The 14106-nt window shown below is 42.3% G+C and overlaps 1 long non-coding RNA gene across 1 annotated transcript; it reads right to left on the reverse strand.

Moving 5' to 3' along the window:
- Nucleotides 1–4887: 4887 nt before the first annotated feature.
- LOC309879405 lies at nucleotides 4888–9535 on the reverse strand. The gene is made up of 3 exons (XR_014317738.1): nucleotides 8814–9535; nucleotides 6607–6802; nucleotides 4888–5979 (listed from the first exon to the last, which is right to left on the reverse strand). It is a non-coding gene; the product is annotated as an uncharacterized lncRNA (long non-coding RNA).
- Nucleotides 9536–14106: the final 4571 nt, after the last annotated feature.

Below are 14106 nucleotides of genomic sequence, written 5' to 3' on the forward strand. Positions count from 1 at the left end.
AACCCATACTGTTGGAAAACATGACATCTCCAGCTCCTAGGGCTGAATGTGCAGGAAGTTAGCTATTTCTTACTGCATTTTTCACTTAGGTGTCTAATGAAACTCCTCCCAGTAGTTTCACAAAGAACAATTTAAAGATCTTAGGAAAAGAAAATGGAATTTGATTTTCTTTAGGAAAATCACCTTAAAAGTAGCTAGAATATATCCTGTGCCAGGGAAACACAGCCTTTGTTGTTCCTAACCACAGTGTTTAAAGTACTAATTAACTGAGAAAAAGTTTCCAGAGACACTGTGATCTGTAGGTTCAGATTAATTAGGATAACACTCTAATTATTCAGTGGTATGACGTGTCACCTTTGGAACCAAAATCAACAAAAGTGGGTGTTTGCAAGTTCAGCAACTACCCCAAACCCATTTCCTTCTGGCAGCACTTAATGCAATCACAATTTTCTCTGCAAAGCCTAAAACCACCTCAGTTAGGCAGACTAATTCCCAGACCCTGAAGCATACCCTCAAGAGGAGAGAAGACTTTGCAGAAAAATAATTCACCCCCACATTAGAAGAAATGACTCAGACTTGTTCAAAACTCTTTTCAGTCTCTCCTAATCTTCACACTGCGCAGGAGTGAAAATAAGAGAGGAAAGCACTCAGTCTCAGCCTTTTCTCTCAATTGCTCTTCCATTTTTTCCCTTTCTTTCGTATTCCCAAACACCATTTGTGTACTTTCTCTAAGCAGCCTCAGCAGGTTGCCCAGTGTATTTTCAGGGCTGCCAGAGTCACTTTGTCATCCTCTCTGATCAGCTTTCCCAGCACTCCTAGACCAGCTTAGCCTTTTGTGCCGTGACTCTCTTTTGGGGTTAGCTTCTCCTCTGGCTGGCAGATCTCCTATCACACCATGACCAAAACCTATTAGTTATGGCTCTGCCACAGGTAGGAGTGCACATTAGTCTAACTAGAGGCAGTCAGAAAAACAAGGTTATTTTATTAGCAAGATTCAGCTGAAGTTTGGACATCGCTCAACTGGATAATTACAACAATTCCTTCCGGCTTCCAAGATGCACAGAGTAAAACAACATTATTTTCAAGAGGCCATATCCCTGCAGCAAGGGAAGCAGAGGGGCAGGCGCTGAGCTCTGCTCTCTGGGGACAGTGACAGGACCCAAGGGACCGGCATGGAGCTGGGACAGGGGAGGGTCAGGCTGGAGGTTAGGGAAAGGGTCTGCACCCAGAGGGTGGCCAGGCACTTGGACAGGCTCCCCAGGGATGTGGTCACAGCACCAAGTTGACAAAGTTCAGAGAGTGTCTGGACACTGCTCTTAGAAATATGGTTTAATTTTTAGGTAGTTGTGCGTGGAGCCAGGAGCTGAACTTGATGATCCTTATGGGTCCTTTCCAGTTCAGGATATGCTAGGTTTCTATGAAACATGCCATGGAGCAAAGTCATTATGGAAGCGATGCCAGATAGATCTAGTGCCATAAAATCGAGAGAGTCACATACAAACTTTGTAATTAGGAAATAAAGAGAGGCAATGAGTCATTACATTCAAGGCTGTGAGAGTTTGAGGGAAGGTTGTTTTCTGTAACTCGTGGAAATAACACATGACCTTTGACCTAGCTAGGGTTTTTTAATTATTATTTTATTGTTAGCAGATGTCATTGCAGTCAAGGGAAGCAGGATACCATATGGACACAATTTTGTAAGAGTAATTCATTTAAGTCCATGTCCTTGATAACATATAATTAGAGTTTTCAGGAATGCCAGTCAACTACAAAGCAGACTTCAAATATCTCAGATGCAAAGATTCCCAAATTAGCTCAGCTTTACTAAATGTATTTAGTATTGCTTACTGTGGTCTTACACTTAAGCAGATATCATTACCAAAGAAGGACTGAGACGGCTTGACTCAATGGAAAAATTGAATGAGAAAAATCACAGGAGCAGTCAGCAGTGGGACAGGTACTTTAATCAATGCTCTTTGACTCAACATCCTTGTATATTCTGACCTAGGTTTAGCCTAGGTCAAAAGTCAGTCCTTTGGGTACTGTGCAGGTAATGAAGAGAGGCGATACTTCCTGAGGGCAGTTCCTACAGCAGCCCTTGGTGCCTTTCAGGGTGGAATGAATCATTCCTGTGTTAAAGATGTTACCGACTGCCAAATCCAGCTAGCTCTGGTCTCAGAGGACACCTCCTGCCTGGCCACTGGATCTGGGGACCTGAAGTCAACCAGTGAGAATATGCAGGCCTTCAGCCTCCAGGTTCACAAGCACACCCACATTCACGGAGCCCTCAAATAGCACAGCTCCTAGGTCCACCTAACATCCATGCCTGTCCCCAGGACCCTTACCCACCCACTGTCCCAGACCTCAAGCCTTTGCAGGGGCAGGTCTCTTCCTGCAAGTCCAGCCAAAGTTAGCTGGCAGATGTGTACATATGCACAATGGATTAACCTAACTGGGGAAACGTTAACATAGGCAGTTTATTTCCAGTCACTGCCGTTTAGGCTTCTCACATACAAGCTGCTCTCTCCACTTGCTGACATCTAGACCTCCAGGCCCTGTGACCTGCAGCCCCTCCACCAGCTGCTGGCACTTAGACAAGCAGCATTCACACACGGCACAGAGAGATGAAGGAAAGAATAGTCAAGAAAAGCCTTAAATAGGAAGATAGGATAGATTTGTCCATCAGGTACAGGGCTCAGCCAGGCGAGCACACTGACCAGCAGCTTTTTACAATTGACCCTTTTTATCCCTCCTTCTCTCGTGTTTGTTGCATGAGACGGAGATTTCCTATATCAAGTGTAATATAAGTCCACAAAGCCCTTCTGATAGCCCATGATAAGCTTCACAGAAGCACACAATCCCCCTCAAATAACCAACAATATTCACAATAATCATGTTTTCCCTCTTTGACAAAGCTGAGGCTGACACCTTCAAGGAAGTGCTATAGTTTCTATACTGGCCCATTGATCACCCACCAGAGAGTTTGCATTCACTGTTGTCTCTGCTACCACCTGCTCATTAATGCTTGTGTGCCCTTGGGTTTAATTTATCATTTTCCTTAGATTATTTTTTTTTTCCAAACTGAACTAACTTAACTTAAACAAATAAGTTAATGAACTAGATGTTCTTTTGTTCCACCTACTTTATGTTCTGTAAGTACCTTTCACTCATTGTTGGCTGTAGAAGCCTGAAGAGCTCTTTAAGCAAGACAAAGCAAGGCAGATTGCTGGAGCTCAGATAAGGTTAAAGGAACCCAATCTGCCAGGTGTTAGTGCACCAGCCAGGTCACAGGGTATTTTGAGTGTCCACCATTTAGAGCCACTGAAGAGTCTTTAGCACATTTCACAGGAGGTTTGATGTGAGCTTTAAATTCTACCCAAATAAGTCACCAAATGTAAAGTAGTAAAAGATACCACAGTGTTAGATAACCTCCAGTCCACCCTCCTGCCAGGGCAGGGACCCACCATTTTCTGAAGATTTTAGCCTTTATTAATCCAGCTTAGCCTAATTCTAATTGGCAATTGCATTTTGCCTAAAAAGCAGTCTGCAATGCTGGTACTGGTGATGACTCCAGTGGTGACTCCAGTTGAATCACTGTCCCTGGGGGTGTTCAAGGAAAGGTTGGACGTGATGCTTAGGGACATGGCTTAGTGGGTGATATTGGTGGTAGGGGGATGGTTGGACCAGGTGATCTTGGAGGTCTTCAACCTTAATGGTTCTGTGATGTTACGATACTGCCTCAATTGAAACAGATGTTTGTCTTACCAAAGGAGGGACCTATAAAAGTCACTTTGTGTGACCATATTAGTTGCTTTGTGTGACCCTTTATGTGGGACCATAAATCCTTAAGTTTAGGAGTTGAACAAACCCAACAATCATGTTAAACACAACAAACATCACTAATCACAGCTGCAATGTCACAGGAAATGTTATCTTTTTGTACCTCGATTTCCCATCTGCCAAAAAAAAGCTCACAGTCCTTCCTTTCCAATGGATGATGATTTTGGGGGGACAGAAACTATTCCGCTTCACTATACACATGATATTTCTGTTCTAGTATTTTTGGAGACCTAAGCAGCAATAAAATAAAAGTGTGGTTTTTTTTTCCTCAGCTCTTAAAAATGACTTTGGTTTCATCAAAAAAATTACTAGTAGATAATAAAGTCATCATACCTGTGAAAAATATGGATTAATAGGCTGAAATCTATCTATTCAGGAATGACCAAACTCAGACTGGAACATTGTCGTGGTTCCGCTCGAGTGGGCAGCCGAGCTCCACCACAGCCGCTCTCTCACTCCCCCTCCTCAAAGAGGAATGGGGAGAAAATATGTGAAAAGGGCTCAAGGATTGAGATAAGGACGAGAAAATCACGCAGTAACTATTGTAACGGGCAAAACAGACTCGGCATTAGGAGATAGTAAGATTTATTGCCTACAACTAACAAGCGAGAGAAGTGAGAAAACAAAGGAAAAAGCAAACCAAAAGCACCTTCCCCCCCATCCACCCTCTTCCACCTCCTCCCCCCGAGCGGCGCAGGGGAACGGGGAATGGGGGTTATGGTCAGTCTACAGCACTTCTTCTCTGCCGCTCCTTCTTGGTCACTCTCGTCCCCTGTGCTGTGGGGTCCCACCCACGGGATGCAGTCCTTGATGAACTGATCCGGCGTGGGCTTCCCACAGGCAGCAGCTCTTCCAGAACTGCTCCAGATATGGGTCCGTACCACGGGGTCCATCCCTCAGGAGAAAACTGCTCCAACCTGGCTCCCCTACGGGCAGCAGCTCCTGCCAGGTCACCTGCTCCTGCGTGGTCTCCTCTCCACGGGCTACAGGTCCGGCCCGGAATCTGCTCCGGCAGGGGTCTTCCACAGGCGGCAGCCTCCGTCGGTGCAGGGCCACCTGCTCCACCGTGGTCTCCTCCACGGGCTGCAGCGTGGAACCCTGCTCCACCGTGGTACTCCATGGGCTGCAGGGGGACATCCTGCTTCACCATGGTCCTCACCACAGGCCGCAGGGGACTTCTGCTCCGGCGCCTGGAGCACCTCTCCCCCTCCCTCTACACTGACCTTGACATGTGCAAGGCTGTTCTCTCACTCCCTTGACTCTCCCGGCTGCTGTGTGGCGCAGCGTTTTTTCCCTGTCTTAAATATGCTCTCACAGAGGTGCAAAACAACATCGCTTATTGGCTCGGATCTGGAAAACAATGGGGCCCTTCCCAAACATGGGGCAGCTTCTAGATCTTTCTCACAGAAACCACCCCTATGGCTCCCTGCTACCAAAACCTTGCCACGTAAACCCACTACAAACATCACTGTGTATCATTTCCAAATGCCTGAACAGTTCTACCAGAATAAAGTTCTTTAAAAAAATAATACAAAAAATAAACCTAATTATACATAAACCTTCATTCTTCTGATACAGTTGTAATCACAAGTGAAGACAGAGGCCACATCCTGGGCTCCTCAGCCCAGAACCAGAGGTTCTTCTCATCTCTTTGACCAAAAGTTAAAAAGAAGAGAGTTTAGTTTTTTAAAAACGTAGGCAATTGTGATGTACAACCAAACTCCTGGTTTCTACAGCTGCATGTTATTATTTAAAATAACAATAATAATAATCTATTTCCTGCTGTATTTTTACATGGTATTAAACTGCTGAAATTGGTATACTAAAAACATCTTCTGCAAGAGTTTATTTTTGTTGTGGTTCTTGCAGTGCCTCCAGAAATACCAACCACAAGGAACACTAGATCCTTCAATGATATATTTCATATCTGAATTAAGGGGCCTGCTGTCAGCTAAAGCATCCGGAGCTCCACGCCTGCACGGCCTCTTCTTGGCTGTGTTCAGGACAGGAGTGGAGGATCGAGCTCTGCACCTGAATGCCTGCCGGTACCTGATGACCCGATGGAAAACTCTGTCAGCATTCTCTGTGCAACCACAGTGGTATGAAGCGAGAGGATTTCACCTATCCCTGGACAGAGACCTGTATCAGGAAGATAAAAAACGTCTAGATGATGTTGTTAAACTAAATGGTTTCTAAAAGCCTCCTCAACAGGAGGACTGAGTCAGTCAAACAAAGAGGCTATGGACATAACCTATGGAATAGCAGCACTGTTTGTGTAAGAAGGATGTGAGAAATGGAGCTCAGCAGAACACAATTATCATATAAAAAATAGGCCTAACTTAAGGGGAAAGACATAAAAATGTGAGCTGCTCTTCCCATGTTCTTTTCATTGGGGGTAGGAGAACAAGGACTGTGGGGAGGGACTGCTTCTTTTCATGAGTTAGCCCAGACGATGCATAAATATACGTGTAACCACAGCTTGTCTCATTCCCAAGGGGCATTTTCCTGTGGTGCTGAGAAAGTACTGTAGGAGTCCTGTCTGGTTACAGTAGCTCTTAAACACAAACTCTACAGACAAGATTGGTTTTCATTCCAGCAGTGGTAGAGGACTGTTGAAGGACAAAAGAAAGTTTTAATAAAAAGTTATAGTTTTTTTGAATATACCACTTCTGAAATGGATGTGTGTTCTTTGATTGTAGGGAAAGGGCACACGGGTGCCTTTTGGGATCGAAACATGTTGCTTCTAGCCGTGATGTGTTTACCTACTTCAGGGGATTTGGGACTGGAAAAGGAGCCTGATGGCCACAAGAGGGTGCAGAATAGCCCGGTAGAAAAAGATGTGCACTTCCAAACAACCTTTCTGCTGCACAAATCGTCAAGAGGAAAGTGATTTTCATACTCTCTTTCTTGGGCTGTAAAGCTCCATCTGAAAGAACTTTTTCACAGATGAACTTTAACGGGCCTGCAGAATTAAAAAAAAATAATAATTAAAAAAAATAGTAGAAATATTACAAGCTTTGCTTGGAGTGAAAGGTAAGGTCTTCCTTTGGCTTGAAGGAATGTGAAGACTCCCATGAAAAGAACTTCAAAAATTCAATTCTTTTTGAAACCTTCCTTAATTTCTTTTTTAAAGCAGGTCTTTCACAAGAGGAACAAAGCTATGGGACATAATTGTAGGTAATTGTATGCACACTTTAACATTATACTGTAATTTATAGTCTCTTTGTAAATATTTAATAGTCTACTGTAACAGTATTTTTACATCCCCCAAAGTACTCCAAACCATCCAGATAGTTTATTGCCGATTTTTCAGAGATTGGCATGCATATAAGTTGTTTAACATTTTGTTCAACCTCTTCTTTCCTTACTCTTGACTTGACTATTATCTACTTGGTAAACTTAATTGTATTATGCATCTGGTCAAAACTAATCTTTTTTTTTTTTTTTAAAGTTAAAAGCAAAATTTACTTCATCCATCCTTTGCACCATTGATTAATTGTTCTCCCTAACTCAGCAATGATCCCATGCTCCCATTGCCTTCTTCTTAGCGTGCACGTAGAAAACTCTTTCCTTATCTTTTACGACCTTACAAGTCATGAGGTCAGCGTTGCATCTTAAATCCTCTGATTTTGTCCCTACACATTCCTTCTATGTCCATGCATAGATCTCATGATTATTTTTCATTTCCATAAATTAGAAGTGGATTATCATCTTTCCAATTAAATGTTGCCCTGTGCTGACCTCCTCTGTGCAGGAGGGACTGCACTGTGTCAAGTGGCAATTCACACAAGCTCTCATCTTTCTGTGGGTCATTGCTCATTAGCAAAATGGGAGTGCAAAGTTTGACTTCTCTGCTCTGAGTTTTTTAGCCAGAGCTTAACCTCTTTATGACATGGCTGGCCTGGTTATGTGACTACGTAACAGCCAGCACAACAGCTGAGTTGGTCTGCAAGGATACCCGTGGCAATACAATATTAATAAATTCTAATTTATAATGTATTTGTTGTGTTTGAAAAACAGTTTCAAAATACTAATGCTAATACAATTCATTTCCTATTCTAATGACAGAAGTCATTAGCCATGACGGTATTTTTCTGTTAACAGCTCTAACTTTTCACTAGATGCTGTATATATGCAATTCTTCTAAGTACCCAGAAGTTCAAATACTGTGTTGAATATTTGCTACTTCAAGAGGACCTTGTTCAATTCTAAAAGTTCATTTCCCATCTCCAAGCTCTGTCTCCACACCTTTGGAGCCCCTCTTCCAAAAACATCCATCAGGAAGACAGCCTTCAAGGGGATCAAGCCCCTCTTTATGACTGCATTGGCCATTCATGGCTGTTACAGATCAATGCAGTCATCTTCTGGCCTTTAAGCAATGAACTGGGAGTAGATCTTCAAGCACAAGGAGACCAGGCATCTGCAGCCCAGCATGGCAGTAAGAATTATTTTGCCCAGAAGTGTGATGGCTTATTACATTTACCACAAAGGAAACCTATCCAGTTTCAATGGACTGGAGAAAGAATGAACCATGCTAGTGGCTGTCAGTGGGAGACAGACTTTAATAACTCTAAACAAAATAAAATTCTGTATTAATTAAATTCTTTAATCAAAGAATTAAAAGGAATCAAATTTTTCTGTCAGGCGTGCTGTCAAACTGACAAAGTGACTCAGCAAGCAAAATAATCGGTCTGTAATGTGATTATATTTGGGGATTCAGGCTGGGGTTTAGACATGCTATTAAAGACTAAACTGAAATAACAGATTTAATGCAAAGTTGTCAGACCTGCAGTTTTAAAAGGTCCTGCTGTCTGTCATTAAACAAGTAGGAACATAGCACAAAAAAAAAAAATAATTAGCTGCTATGTCACCATGCTAGGGTTTCGTTAGTAAATATCATTAATGCTGATCCAGATGTGGAACATGCTCCCTGAGGAGTTGGGAGCGATCACATTTAGATTAGTCCCCAGTACCTGTCTTCTTGCATAATGCAAGAAGCTCTCCAGAGCTTGGTGAGAATCGGAACCGCACCCCATCTCCAATAAACAGATGCCATCTCCAAAAAAACCACCTGTCAGGAAAGGAAAAGGTAGAGGTCTTCAGGGACTCCCCAGGATCTGGATAGGCCAATCTACTTAACTAAGTGGAAGTCAGATACAGGTGATAAGCATTATACCACTCAGAAAACACTTTAACCAGATTAACCAAAGTGCTGGTGCTACTTGGACAAACCATAAGCATGTCTCTTTTTGTACCTTCGTTATTATGCAATAGTAGCAAACCCTCTTCACCACCCATGGGAGAGGTTGATTCAGGCAAAAATGCGGTGTGTTTGTGCAGACTGGGAAACCTTAGTGGCTCACTGGCAGGACTTGCCAGTGCTGGCAAATATTACTAAGCCTTACCAAGTATCACTAAATCAATATAATCAATTGAAGATTGGCTTGAATACAAAAATGAAATCCTACTTCATCTAATAGCAGCCAAGAGAGAAGAGAAAGGGAAAAAAGAAAACAGTCACCATTTCTGGTTGAATTTGTTCACGTTCATTCTAAACTCAGCCTATATAGTTCCAGTCAGAGATGCTATCATAGCCACTATTACTGACTGTTGCCTTCTTCCACCTCACGGGGAAGTTGTTGTGAGAACTTGGACCTGCTGCTGGGGTCACAGATTCAAAGAGCTGTTCTGCACTAAAGGGGAGAACTCTGAAAGAAATGGAGGCGTTATAATGGTCTCCAACAGCTACAAAGCATGGGCCTGGGTCTAGCTATGACAGGCACCTAGACATGAGAAATCAGTTGGCATCCCTGAATGAAATCTTGTAAACCTATGACAACAGCAACGGAGAAGGCATACAGTGATAACTGCATTAATGCAACACTTAACATGCCAGCTTTGTTACGTGTTCATGTCTTGTCCTGCAAGTGTTGTTCTGAGCCATTTTAAAATCCAATACCAATATTGAAGAAGGTAATCTTAAAATCAACAAGGAAAGATCTGGGAGGGCCTTTGAGAAGTCATGTTGTCCTATCTCAAGACAGTACAAAGTATAACTTTATCATTCTAGATCGACTGGTGGTCAGTGGTTGAGCATCAGTGACCAAACAACACAAATCAAAAAATCTTGAATAAAAATATTGACCCCAAAGACACTGGTCTGTGGAGGATGCCTTCAACTTTAATCTAAATGGCTAATATTGTGAGTTCTTTTCTGAATTCCTATTTTACTGTGTACATGCTCTAAGATACTTTCATAAGAGTTTTAAATTGAAAAATAATGAATCGATGTATTTTCAGTTCTAAGAACGTAAAGCTGGTTCATGAGAGCCATTTCAGGCCACGAGTCTCAACCACTCATACAAAGGCACATGCAGCTTGGGCATTGCAAATGAACTTACCCACACTGGAGGAGTTTGGGCTGTGCTTTCTCTCATGAAACCAACACCCTCGTTTTGTGTTACGTGATGTGCCTCTGAGCTCTCTGTGTGCAGTGCTCAGGTCACACCTAGGAGGCAGGACACCAGGGAGGGCAGAGATGCTTGTAGTTAAAGATGCCCTGCAGTTATGCAGTCCTTCCGAAATGTAACTCTACTACTTTACCGACCCGTTACTGTAAGCATCAGAACAAAGGCACAGGTGGGCAGTGGTGCAGGACTGACCATCTTAGCAAGATACAATGCTTAAAACAACAAATTCATGAATGTCTACAATCACAGATAACTATTTTCCAAAGATTTCCTAGGTCAATTCTGGGGCTGTTGTATTTCCTTTCAAGTGTGGGACCCAATGAAAGCTTAAATGTTCTCTTAGAACTAACTTGCAGTGGTTCTTAATTTGAGAGGTTAAATTTACACTGGTTTCCCTGTAAAGGTGTAGCAGCATGATTTTCTTGAACAGAAACATATTATCCTTCCTCCTCACTTTAACTACAGAACAAAATACGTAAACTAGAAAAGTATTGTTTCTGCACAACTCTATCAATACGCCCATGAGAACTATGATGTTAGTTGGATTTGTAAAGTCTGCTCCTCTGTGCTGGATTAGGCTGTCTTGATTTGTAAGGGTTAACGAGTAAATAAATGAAGGGCACTTTTAGATAGGACATTAAGGGTCTTGCTTCCAACACAGCTATGCTTAAAAGCAGAGTACAGCAGCCTATGTGGTTCCAGCTGGAATTAGAGAGAGAAAACATGCTTTAACAACAAAAATACAGATGCAGAAGACAGGAAATACTGAAGAAATTTCGACCAAAGAGAATCCCTAAGGGTCACGTCAAATTGCTGCTTCTTTCAAAGATTTGTGATTTCTTGCTATGAGAGTTACCATTTATTTTAACATTTTAATTTCCAGTCAGAACTTATATGAAATTTAAAACAAGTTGGTTGAGCTCAGTATGCAAAAACCCAGTAAATCTCATTTGATTATGACCCTGGGACTAATTCATTCTTTGGATTCATGAACAAAATGAAAAAAAATAAAAATCAGTCTAACCAGACCTGAGATTGAATGCTGCTATATTCACTTTCTTGCAAAGCAATAAAAATCCACATTATATTCTTTCAGGTGTTCTAACAAGAGCAAAGCTGCGGTCCACCAGTGCTGCTTTAGACCAAAACTGCACAGAAGACAGCATCTTGTGGTCTTACCCTGGTGGAAAACCCAAGAAAAGAAGGGGAAAAACAAGTGGAATATGGATTCCACCTACCTGGAAGAATACCAGTACTTGGCAGAAAGCCTTGCTTTCCATTTTAGCCCAGTTTAACTACGCCTTCAGCAGATGACCTCAGGCAGTCACCTTGCTATCACCCACTGTGGTTATGGAGAAGGATGATGATACTGAGGTAGCTTTTGAGCTCCATTTTGTAGTTAATAGTGGTGTACAAATTCACAGTGCTTTCCTTCAACAACTTGAGCATAAGTAATAACCTCAAAACATGGGCTCTTAGTAAGCAGCCAACTGCCTCACGCTTCAGGCAGCCTTCTACAGCAACCACGTGGGCCCAGGGAATATTCAGGTTGAGAAAAAGAGATGGAGAGAACATCCCTCAGGAGCCTGTCAGCTCGTTTTCCCCAAGACAAGGCACTGAGGTCAGAGGCAGATGATCCCCTGGACTGTATCACCCGTGCTGGTTCTCTGTAGGAAGCTTAGCAGCAAACGTACCTGAACAAAATCTCTGGAGCCCAAGCTCCTGCTCAGATCTCACCTAGGGCACGAGCAAGCTGTAGCAACAGTGCTGTGCTGGTGCAGCACTCCTTCCCCGAACTGATGGAAAACCTGAAATGCTGGTGAGAGGATGCTATGCCTTTAGCACAGCAAGGAAATACAAATTCAGGGAAATGATCTCTTGTGCCCTCTCCCTCTCTCTCTCCCTTCACACAAGTCAAAGTGACACGGTAGCAGGGAAACGTTGCATTTTAGGCCAGGCACTGAGCAGAAAAGCAGGAGCACACAGCATATTGTAGGAGAATCTTCCTCTCTTACAGGGATAGACACAAATATGTTCCAACACCTGTTAGGATATACATATAGATTCACGTGGTGAGAGAAGTCCCTTTTTCTCCCTGGTTACACCAATAAGCACAGAGACACACTTTTATAGCAATGTTAAGAAATCCAGATTCAGATCCTTGTTCTCAAAAAACTTACATTTTCCACCTCAGCATCCCCAGACAATCCAGTTACTGGGTATTCTTCAGAACAGAGTCTACTTAAAATATTTTAATATTTTTAGGAGTAAGGACCAAAGTCTAAGTGTCCCGTTCCTTCCAAATAAACGTCTTAACAAGCTGTGCTCACTCTCACAACCTCATGAATATTTCAGAGGTATTTATGAAAAGGAACAGCCTATCCTGAAGCTGTCTGTGCCTGGTCTGTGACCAATTTCAACCAGATACTATTGGTGCATGTGGTAAGCAATCTCCCATTCTCAGGACTTCTAACAGACTAAGACATGCATCTTCCAGCATTACTACATTAAGATAGTTACCCTTACTCACATATTTCAAAGTCCTTTCTGGTCACAAGAAGATTAGAAGCACTGCTGAAAACAGAATAATAAAATATGCACAGATGATGAGTCAGAGAGGAAGATGTTTCTATGTATGAGTTAGATATCCTTTGTGCAAACCATACAGCTTCCCTCGAGGAAGGCAGATTTTCAAGCAGAAGTGACGCTATTTAGAAAAATTGCATGTCAAACACAGCATTTGATAGACTTTTCTACAACCTTAAAATACAATCACCTCTGTTGCTTCATGGCTATCCTCCGTGGAGCAGATGAGACCAGAGGCAACATGTGCTTTCAGAGAAAACAATTTTTAGTCATGCTTCATACACCAAAGACTGTGCTTTACCTAAATTTGCTTCAGCTTTACCACATTGTAAGCAACTTCTAGCAGCTACTATTTCACATCCTATTTGCTCCAGTAGCCTAAGGAAGATCAAAACTGACCGGAGAACAGTCGACATGGTTCTTTCATCCTGGCTTGCTAGTTCAAAAAAAATAATAAATCTCAGAATAAATCACTAAAATAATCAAGACAACTTATTTTTAAGCTATTTCTCTTATAGTAACACAAATTTACAAAGATTTTACAGAAAATAATTTACAATGTAGTAGCTTTCTACCTCTACCAGACTTGCAGGGCAAAATGAAAAAAAAAAAAAAAAAAAGCTTTGGGGTACGACAATAAAAAAGTATTAGTTCTTCAGAAAAGTTGCAAAAGACCACCAAGGGACTAGAAGTGAACAATCTTTCATCCCTGCAATATTTAGTGATCTGTTTCTTAATCCGAGCTCTACAGACAAGTAGTTAAACAGGAAAAGAGCGGCAGCAGGTTGGGACACCTGCACGCTGCTTTAGCCTCTGCTGTGCTAACGTTCTTCCACTTGCCTTTCTGGGGCTTTTCCATGCAACACTCAGTCTTTCATTTGCAAGTTGATTTCTTCTACCCATGCAGAGGACGCTGTGGCATCATCTTCATCTTTGTCCTTCTGTTTCTGTGCTGTTCCACTGGTCTGCAGCCTGAGACTGCTGCTCCAGCTTTCCCATGCACAGCGACTGATTGCTAGTGATGCGAGAATCTCCCCTTTCCCCCCTTCACCTTTTCCTCACCTCCACTTTTGTAAAATTTTACCCAGGAAAAAACAAACACAAAACCTAGTGAAGAGTAGGCCTTTAAGCAACTGACAAGCAGTCCCCAATTACGTAAGCAGGAACAAGTGAAAACTATGTATTCTTTATCAGGAAAGTATAATAGCAG

Source organism: Aythya marila, assembly GCF_965140915.1.
Source record: "Aythya marila genome assembly, chromosome: 1".
Taxonomy (NCBI): Eukaryota; Metazoa; Chordata; class Aves; order Anseriformes; family Anatidae; genus Aythya; species Aythya marila.